This window comes from Odontesthes bonariensis, chromosome 14 (assembly GCF_027942865.1).
Source record: "Odontesthes bonariensis isolate fOdoBon6 chromosome 14, fOdoBon6.hap1, whole genome shotgun sequence".
NCBI lineage: Eukaryota > Metazoa > Chordata > Actinopteri > Atheriniformes > Atherinopsidae > Odontesthes > Odontesthes bonariensis.
In genome coordinates, this window is record NC_134519.1 from 10,572,081 (window position 1) to 10,584,277 (window position 12,197).

General features: G+C 39.7%; 1 protein-coding gene across 2 annotated transcripts in view; it reads left to right on the forward strand.

Annotated features, from left to right (window-relative positions):
• The window catches only part of kirrel1b (kirre like nephrin family adhesion molecule 1b), a 90,269-nt gene that overhangs the window by 36,214 nt on the left and 41,858 nt on the right, over window positions 1–12,197 (forward strand). The window lies entirely within an intron of this gene.

A 12,197-nucleotide genomic window follows, 5' to 3' on the forward strand; every position in this document is an offset into this window, starting at 1 on the left:
TATAGGTTTAAGGTCTATAACTATAGGTTTAAGGTTTATAACTATAGGTTTAAGGTTTATAACTATAGGTTTAAGGTTTATAACCATAGGTTTAAGGTTTATAACTATAGGTTTAATGTCTATAACTATAGGTTTAAGGTCTATAACTATGAATGGAAGTGAAAATAAGAGTGAAGAGTTGAAGCAAGTTTTAGGTTTGATGGGATAAAAACTCAGGTCTGCTGGATGACTGTGTGAAATTCAGCCACCTGACCTTTCAGCGGACTTATGTTGACTTCTGTGTCCCTGAATCAATAGATTATGCTTCATGACAGTATAATGAAGTACTTGTTGTATAATGAAATGACTGTTGGGCCTCAGTCCAGAACTTTAATCTACCTGAGATGTTCAGAAGTACCATGAGCTAAAAGTTTTGGAGCCCAGTATATCCTTTGGGACAGATTTTTACGACGGTTTTATCAACAGATGAAATCAGAGTAACTGACTGAACAGATCGGTGATGAATTCAGCATATTTTCATTCCAGTGCCAGTAGGGTGGAGAAGAGATACTGGTACGGGCTGCTTTCATCAAGCATGACTTAGTTAGATTGAAGATGGACTGAAAATCATGTCACAAACCTGCTGGGCATTTACCATTTCCTCAAGAAGTGGTACAGATGGATGTCTGTAAAATTTAAGGAAGCCGTCATCTTTTTTTCTCATTACTCCGAGGCTTAACCAACCAGCAGTTGTCTAAAATATGACCGTGTAATGACCTGACCCACTTCCTCACCTGACTTAAATCATACTGAGAGCTTGTGGGCCTTCTCAAATGTGAGATTTATTGTGAGGGAATACAATATACCTCTTTGAACAGTATTTGGGCGGCTTTGGTTGCTGCTTCAGCGTAAGCTGATCCTAAGCAGATCAAGAAACTGACTCCACAGATAAAAGGCTTATGTCGCTTATTGAAAATAAGGATGGATGTTGGTTTCTGAATATTTTCAAAAGGCTCAGTATATTTCTTGGTTGGCATTTTGCATTACTGGTTTTCAATACTTATTCTAACCATTGACAACAGGTGAGTTGGGAAAATGATTTGTGTAATTTAGTTACCTAATAATTGAGTGCTCTGCACGAAACAAAGGAAGTCAATCACAAGGTTTAATCTAAAGAGTGAGGTTTGTGTATGGGCATGTGCAGGCAGCTGTACCAGGTTAAATGATCTCGTTCATCAGGTGCATGTGAGATCTAATGCTCTGATTATGAGAATACCACACCATGGTGGTTGCTGTTTGCTCACCTCAGCTCCTTGCAGGCATTAACTTAAGCTTCGTGGCCCTCAATATTTCAAATCTGAACATGAGAAAAACACAGCATGTCAGGGTTTTTCTGCAGACTCCTGAAAAGAAATGGTGTCACACACTCAAAACTCAAATTTCATCAACAGAAAATGAATTTTAATCCTGCGGAAATTTGTGCAGAAGCTGGAGCTCTGCCACGCTGCCAGTGTCTCTGCTTTGAGAGGCTGCAGCTGTGCTTTTGTCCTGCTATTCAGGCTGTGGATGGAGAAAAAAAAGGCATTTTCCATCCAGAGCTCTGATCAAACCTGTTACCTTAACTGTACTCTGGCAGCGAGTTTCACCAAGATCACTTTCCCAAAGACAAACTTAACACAGCTTCATTAGCATGGCAAAGAGAGTCCTGCGTCACTGGGAATAAAACTGAGAAATCACTGTCCCACAACACTGTTTGATTGACAGACCATCTCAGAGAAATGGCAAAAAATACTAGTCTTACATCTCTTTTATGCACTTTACATTGACCTAAATTATTTTCAAGTCGTTATTTCCAAATATTGGATGATTGATGTGCCCGAACTCTCGATATTGCCTAATCAGACTGCTCTTAAATTAAGCATTAGGCAGGGAATAGAGTTTCCCCCAACTATAACTCCACATCCTCCATGTAAAACATAAAGTGACGGAATCCAAATTAGCGCGTAGAGACCTGAAAGAGCTTTTTTAAAAAATATATTTTACATTCTTTGCAATTCCAAAAGCAGATCTTCAAAGGCTGTCGTGGCTGAGGTATCTTGCAGTTACATCAGAGGAAAAAAAAAGGATGAATGTTGAATGTGTCTGGGCTGTGAAGTTTTGACAAAAAAGGCTCTTTGACGCACAGCTTTGGCAAGCTTTCTTGCACTCTCTCATTGCGGCTCCATTATACATATGCATTAAGAAGCGTGTCAGGCAGTCACTGTGGGAAGGAGTTTTAAAATGCACAGGGTAAAGAAAATCAAACGCAAATGATGTGTTTCCATCATCGGCACAGATTTTCAATAATTGATTTCTATCTGGCAAAGTGTTATCGTGGTAACGTGTCAGATGTTAAGTGATGAGTCCTGTTTTCACGATCAAGATCATATTGAGTAAAGGTATCCAGCTGCTATTAGTGGTATTTTACATAGAATATACATGTTTTGATTTTGTTTTTTTTTCACAGGGAGGTCACAGTTTACACCAGAACATCTCACGGAGAATTTCTTAACCCTCAGACCTTTCTTTTTTAACTCCAGTGAGCAGAAAACTTGACATTTATATTCAGCTTTTCTAGTTTCTGGAAGGCAGCCCAGTTCTTGTTCCTGCTGCATTGCTGCAGTAACTCCATGGAAATTCACTCTAACTTACAACAATTAGATTAAACCACATGAACATTTGTGTGTTAGAGAATGCTCCAGTTTTTCCAGTTTTTCCCCCCCATCATCATTAGTATTAAAGTATCTCTCGTTTGCCACTGAGCTTTTTTTTTTTTGTCCTCTACTTCTTAGAGCAACAACAAGGTTATTTCTCTCTTCACCGTTTCACTTCACAGCAGAATCTCATCTCCTCTGCCTCAGTGGAGTCCACATCACCAATTCTTATTGAAGAGGAAATCACACAGCCATTGCTTTAGTGAGGTCGTTATTTGGATAATGACTAATCTGCTCCTGACTTGATTCCATTCGTCTGATCCGACATCCAGGTTGGAGACTGAGGATATAACTAATGATGCAGCTGCAGCTCAGTCTGGAATTGCACGGGATACACACACACAGAGACTTGCAGCCACTCATTTGTTCATGAACTGTGAGCACTTATTTGTAGGAGTTCTCTTTAATGACACACAGATTTTTTTCCTTTAAGTTGCACCATTAATGAAGCAAAATTACATATCTCCATTATTCTTTAATGTTACATAATATTTCTTCCCATGTTTCAGCGGAATATTCAAGTGACATTTTTAAACAAAATACATATTTTACGGTTTGTAAATTGGAAATGGTAAACCAGATTTTAGAGGAAAAGTGAACACAAACAATTTGAGTTCATGTTAAAGGGGATAGAGAATCAAAATCATCTTTTTCACGTTTTTGGTGTCAGTTCTGAGTCTCCCCGCTGTGGGGAGTACACACGAAGTGCCAGCAAGTGTCAGAACCTCTGTTTCAAGTACTCCCCTTTTTTGAATTGCCGCCAGAAAATGGGCAAGACGCATGGGCAAATCCGTATTTGAGCATTAAGTGACGTATCTTTTGGCGCAATCGCCCCCCCACACCTAAATCCACAGCCACCCCCTTTCAGACACGCCTCTTCGGCGAGAAACAGAAACAGGTGTGCCTTCCAAGGCTGTGAAAGCGGACTACGATCGTTACACACATTCTTACCCCGGAAAGCAATGTTCGCGATCAATGGCTTTTATTTATATTTAACAGCATTCCCAGTACTTACAACCGCCGACTTTTCCTTTGCTCTAAGCATTTCACGGGGTACAGTTTCACAAACCTTGCACGATTCCAAGCAGGCTTCAGTCAGAATTTAATGCTCAGTAGAGGGTCAGTTCCGACTTTGCAACAAAATCAACCCCAGCAATCAGTACAGCCTGTAAGTATCACATTTGATTTTGTTTTAAATGTGTGTTGTGCCATATTCCTGTTGTAAGAATTGCACATAAGCTCTGGCTTGTTCATCTAAAGGGAATGAGCTTTCTTTTCAGTGAGAGCAAGGGCAGCCAATCAAGCAATGGCAACCGAATAGCGCCAACACCTACCTGCATTTCATAATGAGGTTGCCAGATAAGCTCTGAAACGACGCCAATAAGGGCAAACGACGCATTCTAAACCCAGCATAGTAACATAGCTGTTTCAGAGAGCCTTTTAGGGAGGTTCTGAGCCATTACAGACCCAACCAATTTTTTTTGGGCTACACATCACATCACAGAACAAGGATTATTGCCCCATTCAACCTTTCTCTATCACCTTTAAAGCTCTGCTTATCAATTTGTTTCACAGACGATCAAACTGCAGCTCAAGTATTGCAGCAGAATTCAGAGGTGCTGCTGTACACAAAGCTGCTGTTGCCTCCCCAGTGTCTGCTGCTTTGGTTGCTCCTCTTCAGTTCTGGTAAACAATTCAGACAAACTTAGTTACACATAAAAAAATAACAAAGAAAAGTACCTGTTGTTGATATGCTTCTTCGGTTTAGTGTGAATGTGTTTGGTTAGGGAAGAAATGTAATGCAGAGGGTCCCTTTAAGTCCACATGATGTTAATTTTGTCAGCAAGGGGAGCCCTCCAACACAGTCTCAGATAAGTCTTTGAGACTTAAATGATTTTTTATTTATTAAATTTTCTGTCCTGTGACACAAATTTCTCTATTTGTGGACGCGAGTTTAGTGGACGTGAAAATAGCTGCAAAGAGGATTAAAGGGAACTCCTGAAACGGTCACATGAGGAGTGATTTTCGCATTGAACAGATGAAGAAGGCTGCATTTGAAGATCACATGTGTTTGGTGGTGGAGTTACACACAATTATCAAGCAGGAACTGCAAGTTGGTCTGCTGTCTTGCCCAATATGTTCAAGACATGTTTCCCCCTCTGTTTTCAGTCACCATTTTGTTAGGTTTGGGAATGCCTAATCCTAACTACATGTTTGTGTTCGGCATTATAAACTCCTTGGTTAGGGTTAGGACTACATCAGAGCTTGTTTTAAAGCATTTTAATGAAATACAGAATAGGAATGTCCTCTTTTTGGCTTACTAGGTATTAGGTCGTAACTTCTCTGAAAAACACACTGTACACATAAAGGAAACCTCCCACTGAAATACATTTCCTTGAAAGTACTAAGACTATGATCACATTTTCCACACTCATTCTAACACTCGTGTTTTGTTTAAATGTTTGAGTGATGACTGAGTGTCCTGCCACGTTCTTGCTATCTCTAATACAAACATTTTAGACAGCTGATGTGGTTTTTTATACAGGAGAGGGGGGGGGGGGGGGGGGTAGAGGGTGGTGTTACTCTGATTAGAGACCAACATTTTCATTAGCCCTTCTGCTTTGCTCTCATTCATTCAGTTTGGTTTTAGGAGTTTAAACACATTGTTAGGGTTAAAAATATATATATATATAAATGGATATGTCTTACACATTTTAGTGCTATGTTCAGTGATCACTGTTATTTACATGTATGTGACGTTACCATTCGCCTGTACATACATTGCCATCTTAGAATGTTTTAACCCATAAGAATCATCCCACTGCTATTATTGGACATATGGACAAATGTACCAATCACACGTTATTTCTTTTGAGTCTTGGATGTGATGTTTCTTTCGATAATTATCAAACCACCGACAAGACAACAATTATTCTGAACAATTAAAACATGTATTTCATTGTCTACAAAAGATCTTAAAGTCTGAAGCATTTCAATACGCAATTTGTCTTCATTACTTACAGCCTGAGTTTATTGTTAGTAAATGTACATTCTTCATTGCATTTTGTGGACACAGCCAGTTCCAGTCAAAGCCTATAATCTGTTATTTGACTCGATTTAAACTGTATTTACCTGAGTTCACCCACCAACTATTTGACTCTTTTGCACATCGGACTGACCACATGGGAAATCACATCTTTTTCTTTTTTTTGCTTTGCATATTTGCTCTTGTTGGAGCAACATTAACATCTAAGCTTAGAGTGCCAGATATGCTGTAACGAAGCCTGGCAGACGTGAAGCACTCTTCCATTGTTGTTTTCATTGCAGTCGGCAAACAGCCATGAATCAGAGTGACTCCACAGCCATGCGGTAATCGTATAAACTATTCGATTTCTTATAGTTCAGTGATTATTTGAAAAGCCATAAATCATTGCCCATTCATAACACATAAAGTGCTAACAAAGTCTAACATTTTTGCGGACATGTACTGGCCAAAATGTCCTCATTTTTCCAAGTGTCCTCATTCGTTTTGATCTCTGGTGGGTCCTCACAAAGATAGCAGTACAAGAACACACACATATACACAAACTAAAATTCATCCATGCACTTTGTCTAATTTTTATCGAATGCAACATTCACATCATTGACCTGCTCACTCATTCACTCTCACATGCACCAATAAACACACATACACAAACACAAATATAATACCCCCCCACACACACACAATTGCCCTCCTCTCTTCACATGCTTTTTTACTCCATGCTCATTTGGTGATGTTAATGCAAGCAGGCATATACAGTGTGCTCTAAAGGTGGAGGGAGGGAAGTGTGCGTGTGGGTGTGGGTGTGTATGTGCATATGTGAGTGTGCTTACATTTGTGTGTACTTACGGCTCTTAAAAACCAATTAACAGCACACAGCAGCAGCCACCCCCTCCTCCAAATGAAGAGGTGAATTAAACATCACCGGGACCAGATGGAAAGAAATCAGAGAGAAAGAGAGATGGATGAATAATTGAAGACAGGGGTGATCATAAAAAAGGGGGAAATAAAAGTGAAATAAGAGATGAAATGAAATGTAAGAAAGCAGAAGTCAATTAGAGAGGCTGAGAGAGCTGCAGGGGGAAGGAGATAGGAAGACAGGGCAGGGATTGCTGCCAGTGTGCCTATATGTATTTTTGCATGTGTTTTTTTGAGCCTGTGCAAGTGTGTAAGCTGAATGTGTGTGTTTCCAGTCTGTTTTCTGGAAAAGAGTCAAACCAACACAGCCCAGTTGTTTGAAGTGCACAGCAATATAATCAGGTTGGTTGTAGCACAGTTATGATTAGACCTCACACTCTGACTAAGCTGAACTTCTGCACAACTTCGAAGCCATTCAGCATGCATATGTGACTGTATGTGTGTGTGGTGGTGGTGGGAGGGGGGTGCAAGAGAGCGTGAGAGAAAGTCCAGGAGCCGGTTTACTAAAATGATTTATGAGAACTGCTGTCACACAGATCACAACCTGGTGGCAGTCACATGTCTCATACGATATAGTTTTTATTTTTACACTCGTGCATGCGTTGCGAGTGTAAGAGAGCACAATGTATATTCATATGTATATGAATATTTGTATTTATCGTTAAATTTAAAAAAAAAAACTATTGTTGCTTTTGCTAACACCATATTGAGTGTGGGTTGATGCATTCGAAGGTTACTCGGACTCAAAATTTCACTCACTGTTCACAATAAAGTGAATAAAAGATCATCCGTTCTCCAAATACCATTAAAATTCAACATCGATTTATTTATCAATTTATTTATTTATTTATTTCATTTTTAAGCAAGTAAAATTAAACAAAAGAAAAAAAGCTTAATTCAAACGTTTGGGCACCTCAAGGGGTTTAAATTTTCAAGTAACGTACCAAAAACATGAATATTTGTTTGTATGTTGGAGCTGTGCTTTGTTCACATACATCATTAGGAAAAGCCCGCTGCATGCTGAAAGAGGATTCAAGTGGCTGTTGTCTTGGTTTGACATTGGAGGTCTGTTATAGAACTTTTTCAGAAAGATTACAACTGCTTGTAGGGTTGCTGGAAAGGCTAATCAAATGTTTGGTAAAACACACATGCAGAATTTTAAGAACCCAACTTTTACACATGCATGTAGATGGATCATGCTTTGGGTTTGTGTTGTAGCTAGTAGCACAGGGAACATTTCAAAAGATGGTGTCCATAATAGGGTAATGATCCCAAACACACCTCAAACTATACAATGAGCTACCTTAAGAGGTGCAGCTGAAGGGTTTGCCATAACCCTCACAGTCCTCTGACCTAAACGGCTTTGAAACTCGATGGACAGAGTCTCCAAAAAAGCTGATTATGCAAGACAGCTCAAAGACTTCACAGTTCTGTCACTCTCTCACAGGTAGAATGGATGAAAATCCCAGAAACTATAACTGGAACTCTTAGCTGCTATAAAGAGGCTTTTCGAGCTGTGATACCCGCCAAAGAGGATGTTACTAAGCATTGACCTTTGGGCCATTTTACTTGAATGATCAATTCAAAATTTGAATGCAAAAAAAATTATCTTGACTTGCAGAAAGTATTAAAGAAATCTGCCACCTTTTAGCTATTGGTAACATAATGTTTAAACCATACACTATTTGTCAGGGTTAAAATCCTTGCTTTAAGGCTTGGTTTTAACTTCAATGGTTACTAAAAAGTTACACCAGAAGTTTTTTTCAGTTAAAAGGTTTTAGTGTGTAATTTAAGGCAGTCTGTTGTCTGAAATGCTGATATTTATACCATTGTTTTTTAACTAGTACAGGATCGCACAGCCACGTCACTACAGTAACACAATAGGGGTACATTTTCCAAAATGTAGTTTACCATATTTTGGGGGTTGGTTGGCAGGATGCGCAGTTGGTGAATGTTTTCAGTTTGACTTCTAACAGCAAGTCTTAATTACTTAAATTCTTATGTTTATTAGGCCACGGTGATGGCCCTCAGCTACAGCAGTAATAAATCGTTTCAAGCATCGATACTCAGGGTGAAAGAAATCTCTAGGTTGGCCAAACTTATTAAGAAACGAAACATCTGGTCAGTCACCATTAAATATTACGGATGACCTTCATGTTTGAACTTTTATGTGCAGCACTCACTGTTGTTGTTTTCATGCAGTTTCCAGGATTTAACGTCCACTGAGCTTCTCTAAGCTGTTGTCATGCATACATGTCTGATCACTCACTTTCATGCCAAATCAAGCTCTGCAGTCACTTATAGGATTATGTTATTTTTACCGTTTTCCATTGTACTTTCCATTCGCATATACCTTGAAAACATAAAGATAGCGTGTTTTATATTATGTATCCTGACAATTTAGCATCAACAGGACAAACGAAGGCATTGAAAGAGAAGGAGCATCAGCATCCCACGTGATGCTAAAATGTTGAAGCAGGGATTGATCATTAAATCTATTTTCATCAAGTGCATTTGTATCTTTAAGTAAAGGGCAGGGAAGAAGAATTGCATCTTTTTATCTCCTCGTGCTGTGAATTTAGTGTAAGTGAGTATATTTGTGTGTGTGAATGTGTAACAAATGTTTGAAAGCGAGTGCATTCAGTAAGAATGGGTGTTTGCAGTTTGGTAAATTGTGCTTGCTTGAGTTTTAATGCGTGTGTGTTTGCTTGTGAATCTTGTATTCATAGCTTCTTACATTCTCTGTGACTGAGAGTGTGTATTTCTGTATTTGCACACTGGTAACGTCCCCCCGTGTTTGTGTTCATGTGAGATTTCCAATAACTGCCTGGTTTGCTCAGCATATCCTCTGCGGTCGGCGTCACGCAGCTCCACTCTGCTGCTGGAAGTGTTTGTGAAGAGAAATAAAAGCAGCGCTGGGTGGTGAGGGGACTTTGGGAAATCACAGAGCTTCTGTTTACAGCAAACACAAAGCGAACTGGGACACACGGTGACAAAGTTATGATCTCTATGTATGTCCCCCTGAGTCGGTCGCACTCAGTCCTGCTCTGTCTCTCTGTCTGCTCTCATGTGCATCAGCGTCAGTTAAATGTTTGATGCTTTGGAGGCATAGATTGTGCATGAATTATATTTCTAAAACATTAAATAAACCAGGCAGCAGTAAACATATTGTCCCACAGGAATGATGCCCGTCAAGGACAGTTACAAACAGATGGATTCCGACCTTTGTTATTGAGTGACTGGAGGGACACGTGGCTTTGTAGTGATGGAGAAAACTATTTTCTTTTGAAGCTTCTTTGGGCGTCCACACACTGAAGACTGATCATAAATGTAACTCCATAAGGAAGACATTTAAAAATGGCAGATACATTAATTTGATAAGATGAAGTGATGCTGTCAGGATCTGGATTTTAATGTCCATGTACTGTTTCTGATTCGATTTCAATCATTTATCTTTCCTCTCTTTGCTGACATTCCTTTATGCCACCAAACATCCGATGTGTAGCGGTGGGTAAGGATTTAAAGGTTTAAGATGAACCTCAGTGCTTCATACTAGACTGTGTCCAATGTATGTGAATAACATCACCGTAACTGACCACCGGCAGGAAAGTAGCAGCTAAAAGTCTCTTTTTTTAAGATCAAGATCAGATTTATTGTCATTTACAGGAATGCACGATATTGCAGCTTCTCGCTGGATGATGTCGCGTGACTCTTTGGTTGACCTCATTGTAATTCATTGAGTGTAACTTTGAAAAAAGCTGGCTTAATGTTTTCATATTCACTGAAAATGTTACAAGAAATTAAAAAGTTGAATAAATTGACATTTTTTGCATGTTTTCCTTTGTTGACAATGTTAATTATTAGAATATTTTTTTGAATTTGCATCCAGTTCTCTTAAGTACATCTGTAAGCTACAAAGGTCACAGACAAGCTCTTTTTAAACTCCTTTCTTTCTAAACTTTTCCTCTCCTTTTTCTCTTGCAGACAAACACCTTTTATTTCACTCTCCCATCCACACTTTGCCCTTTGCTGCCTTTTTAGAAATGGCAAATGTATGCACACGGCATATGCGACGCAACGGCAGCAGATATGTAGGCAAGTGTGCGTGTAGACATGGACGAAGCTCACGGACACACACACAGACACCGCATGCCCTCTCCTGCCTCAGAGTGGTGTGTGTGGTTGTTAAAATGGGAGCGAGATGTAGCCCAGAGGCAGAGCAGGAACACGGTTACAAGGAGAGGGTCAGCGTGGCAGGTTTTGAGGCGGGAGGTTCAGAAGATGAACGCTTCAGGGTTTGGATGGTCGCAGTTTAGGGTTACAAACCTCACAAACCAACTGTTCATTTCCACATAGTATTGGTTTGCCTGCAGGAAATTGTATTTGGCTTCTGGCAGCTGTGCTGGAGGTCTGCTGAGAGGAAACAGAGGCTGCTTTGCTCAGTGAGTACTGTGACCATGTCTAACGAGATGACAAGACATCCCGCTTTGAAGTCCAGGCAGTTAAAATGCCGACCAACTTTCTCCACTTACAAAGACTTTCTTCTTTTTCATATTAAGTTAAAATTTCAACAAGAACAATGCGGGAAAGTTTGGATTTGATTTGAATGAGAAGTCTCATTGTCCAACCAACAAGAGAAAGACGGCCGCAACAAGCTGATTGTTGGTAGTTTAATAAATTCCCGACAGCTTCTCTTACCCAGTTTCTTCTTTGCTCTTTCTCTCTCTGATCTGAAAACTTGTGACTCGCTTTGCATAACATGAAGTTACCTGACGGATCAGCCAGTCACGACAAAGACAAGTCGGGCGCTGCCTTAAAGAGGATTTTTGTTTTTCAAGTAAAGAACATGGTGGAAGACCAAAAGGAAATAAGTCTGTGACTTTAACAAGGCAAACTGCAGCCCACTTTCCTTTTCCTGTCAGTTTGTTTTTTGTTGGGGTTTTTTGCCATGACATCACCCAGCTCCCACAGCAGGAACTCTACTTTGGCACTGCTTTACCTTGTTTTTTTGTCTTTACTTTGACTTCTGGTCATATCTTTAGCTTTTCACCTCTCACACAGTATTACTGTGTTTGTTAAAAGTACTTGGTTAAGGTTAGAAAAACATCATGGTCAGGTGCAGAAATCTTTTCCAACATTTTCCTTGTTGTCAAGGTGACATGCCCAATAAGTATTGTGTTACCAGCTCAGACAACCCTTCACATCCAGTGACGCTTTGGCCAAACCCTCTGTGTTTAAAACCGACTCAGTTGGCTCCAGAACAGGCATGAGTATGTTAGGAGTGAGAATGGGCTGGTCCTGGACCATCGAGCATAAAAGTAAAATGATAAAAATCTAAGTCCACTCGACCCTTTTAGTATCGGCACACTGTTTTGTTGCTAACCAAATGTGTTCATACTTATTTATAGTGCTCACTTGCATAACTGCACGTACACTTTTAGAATGGAACAAATTACTTTTAACAAAATTAAATGATAAGATAAACGTAAATGGGATTAGTCACA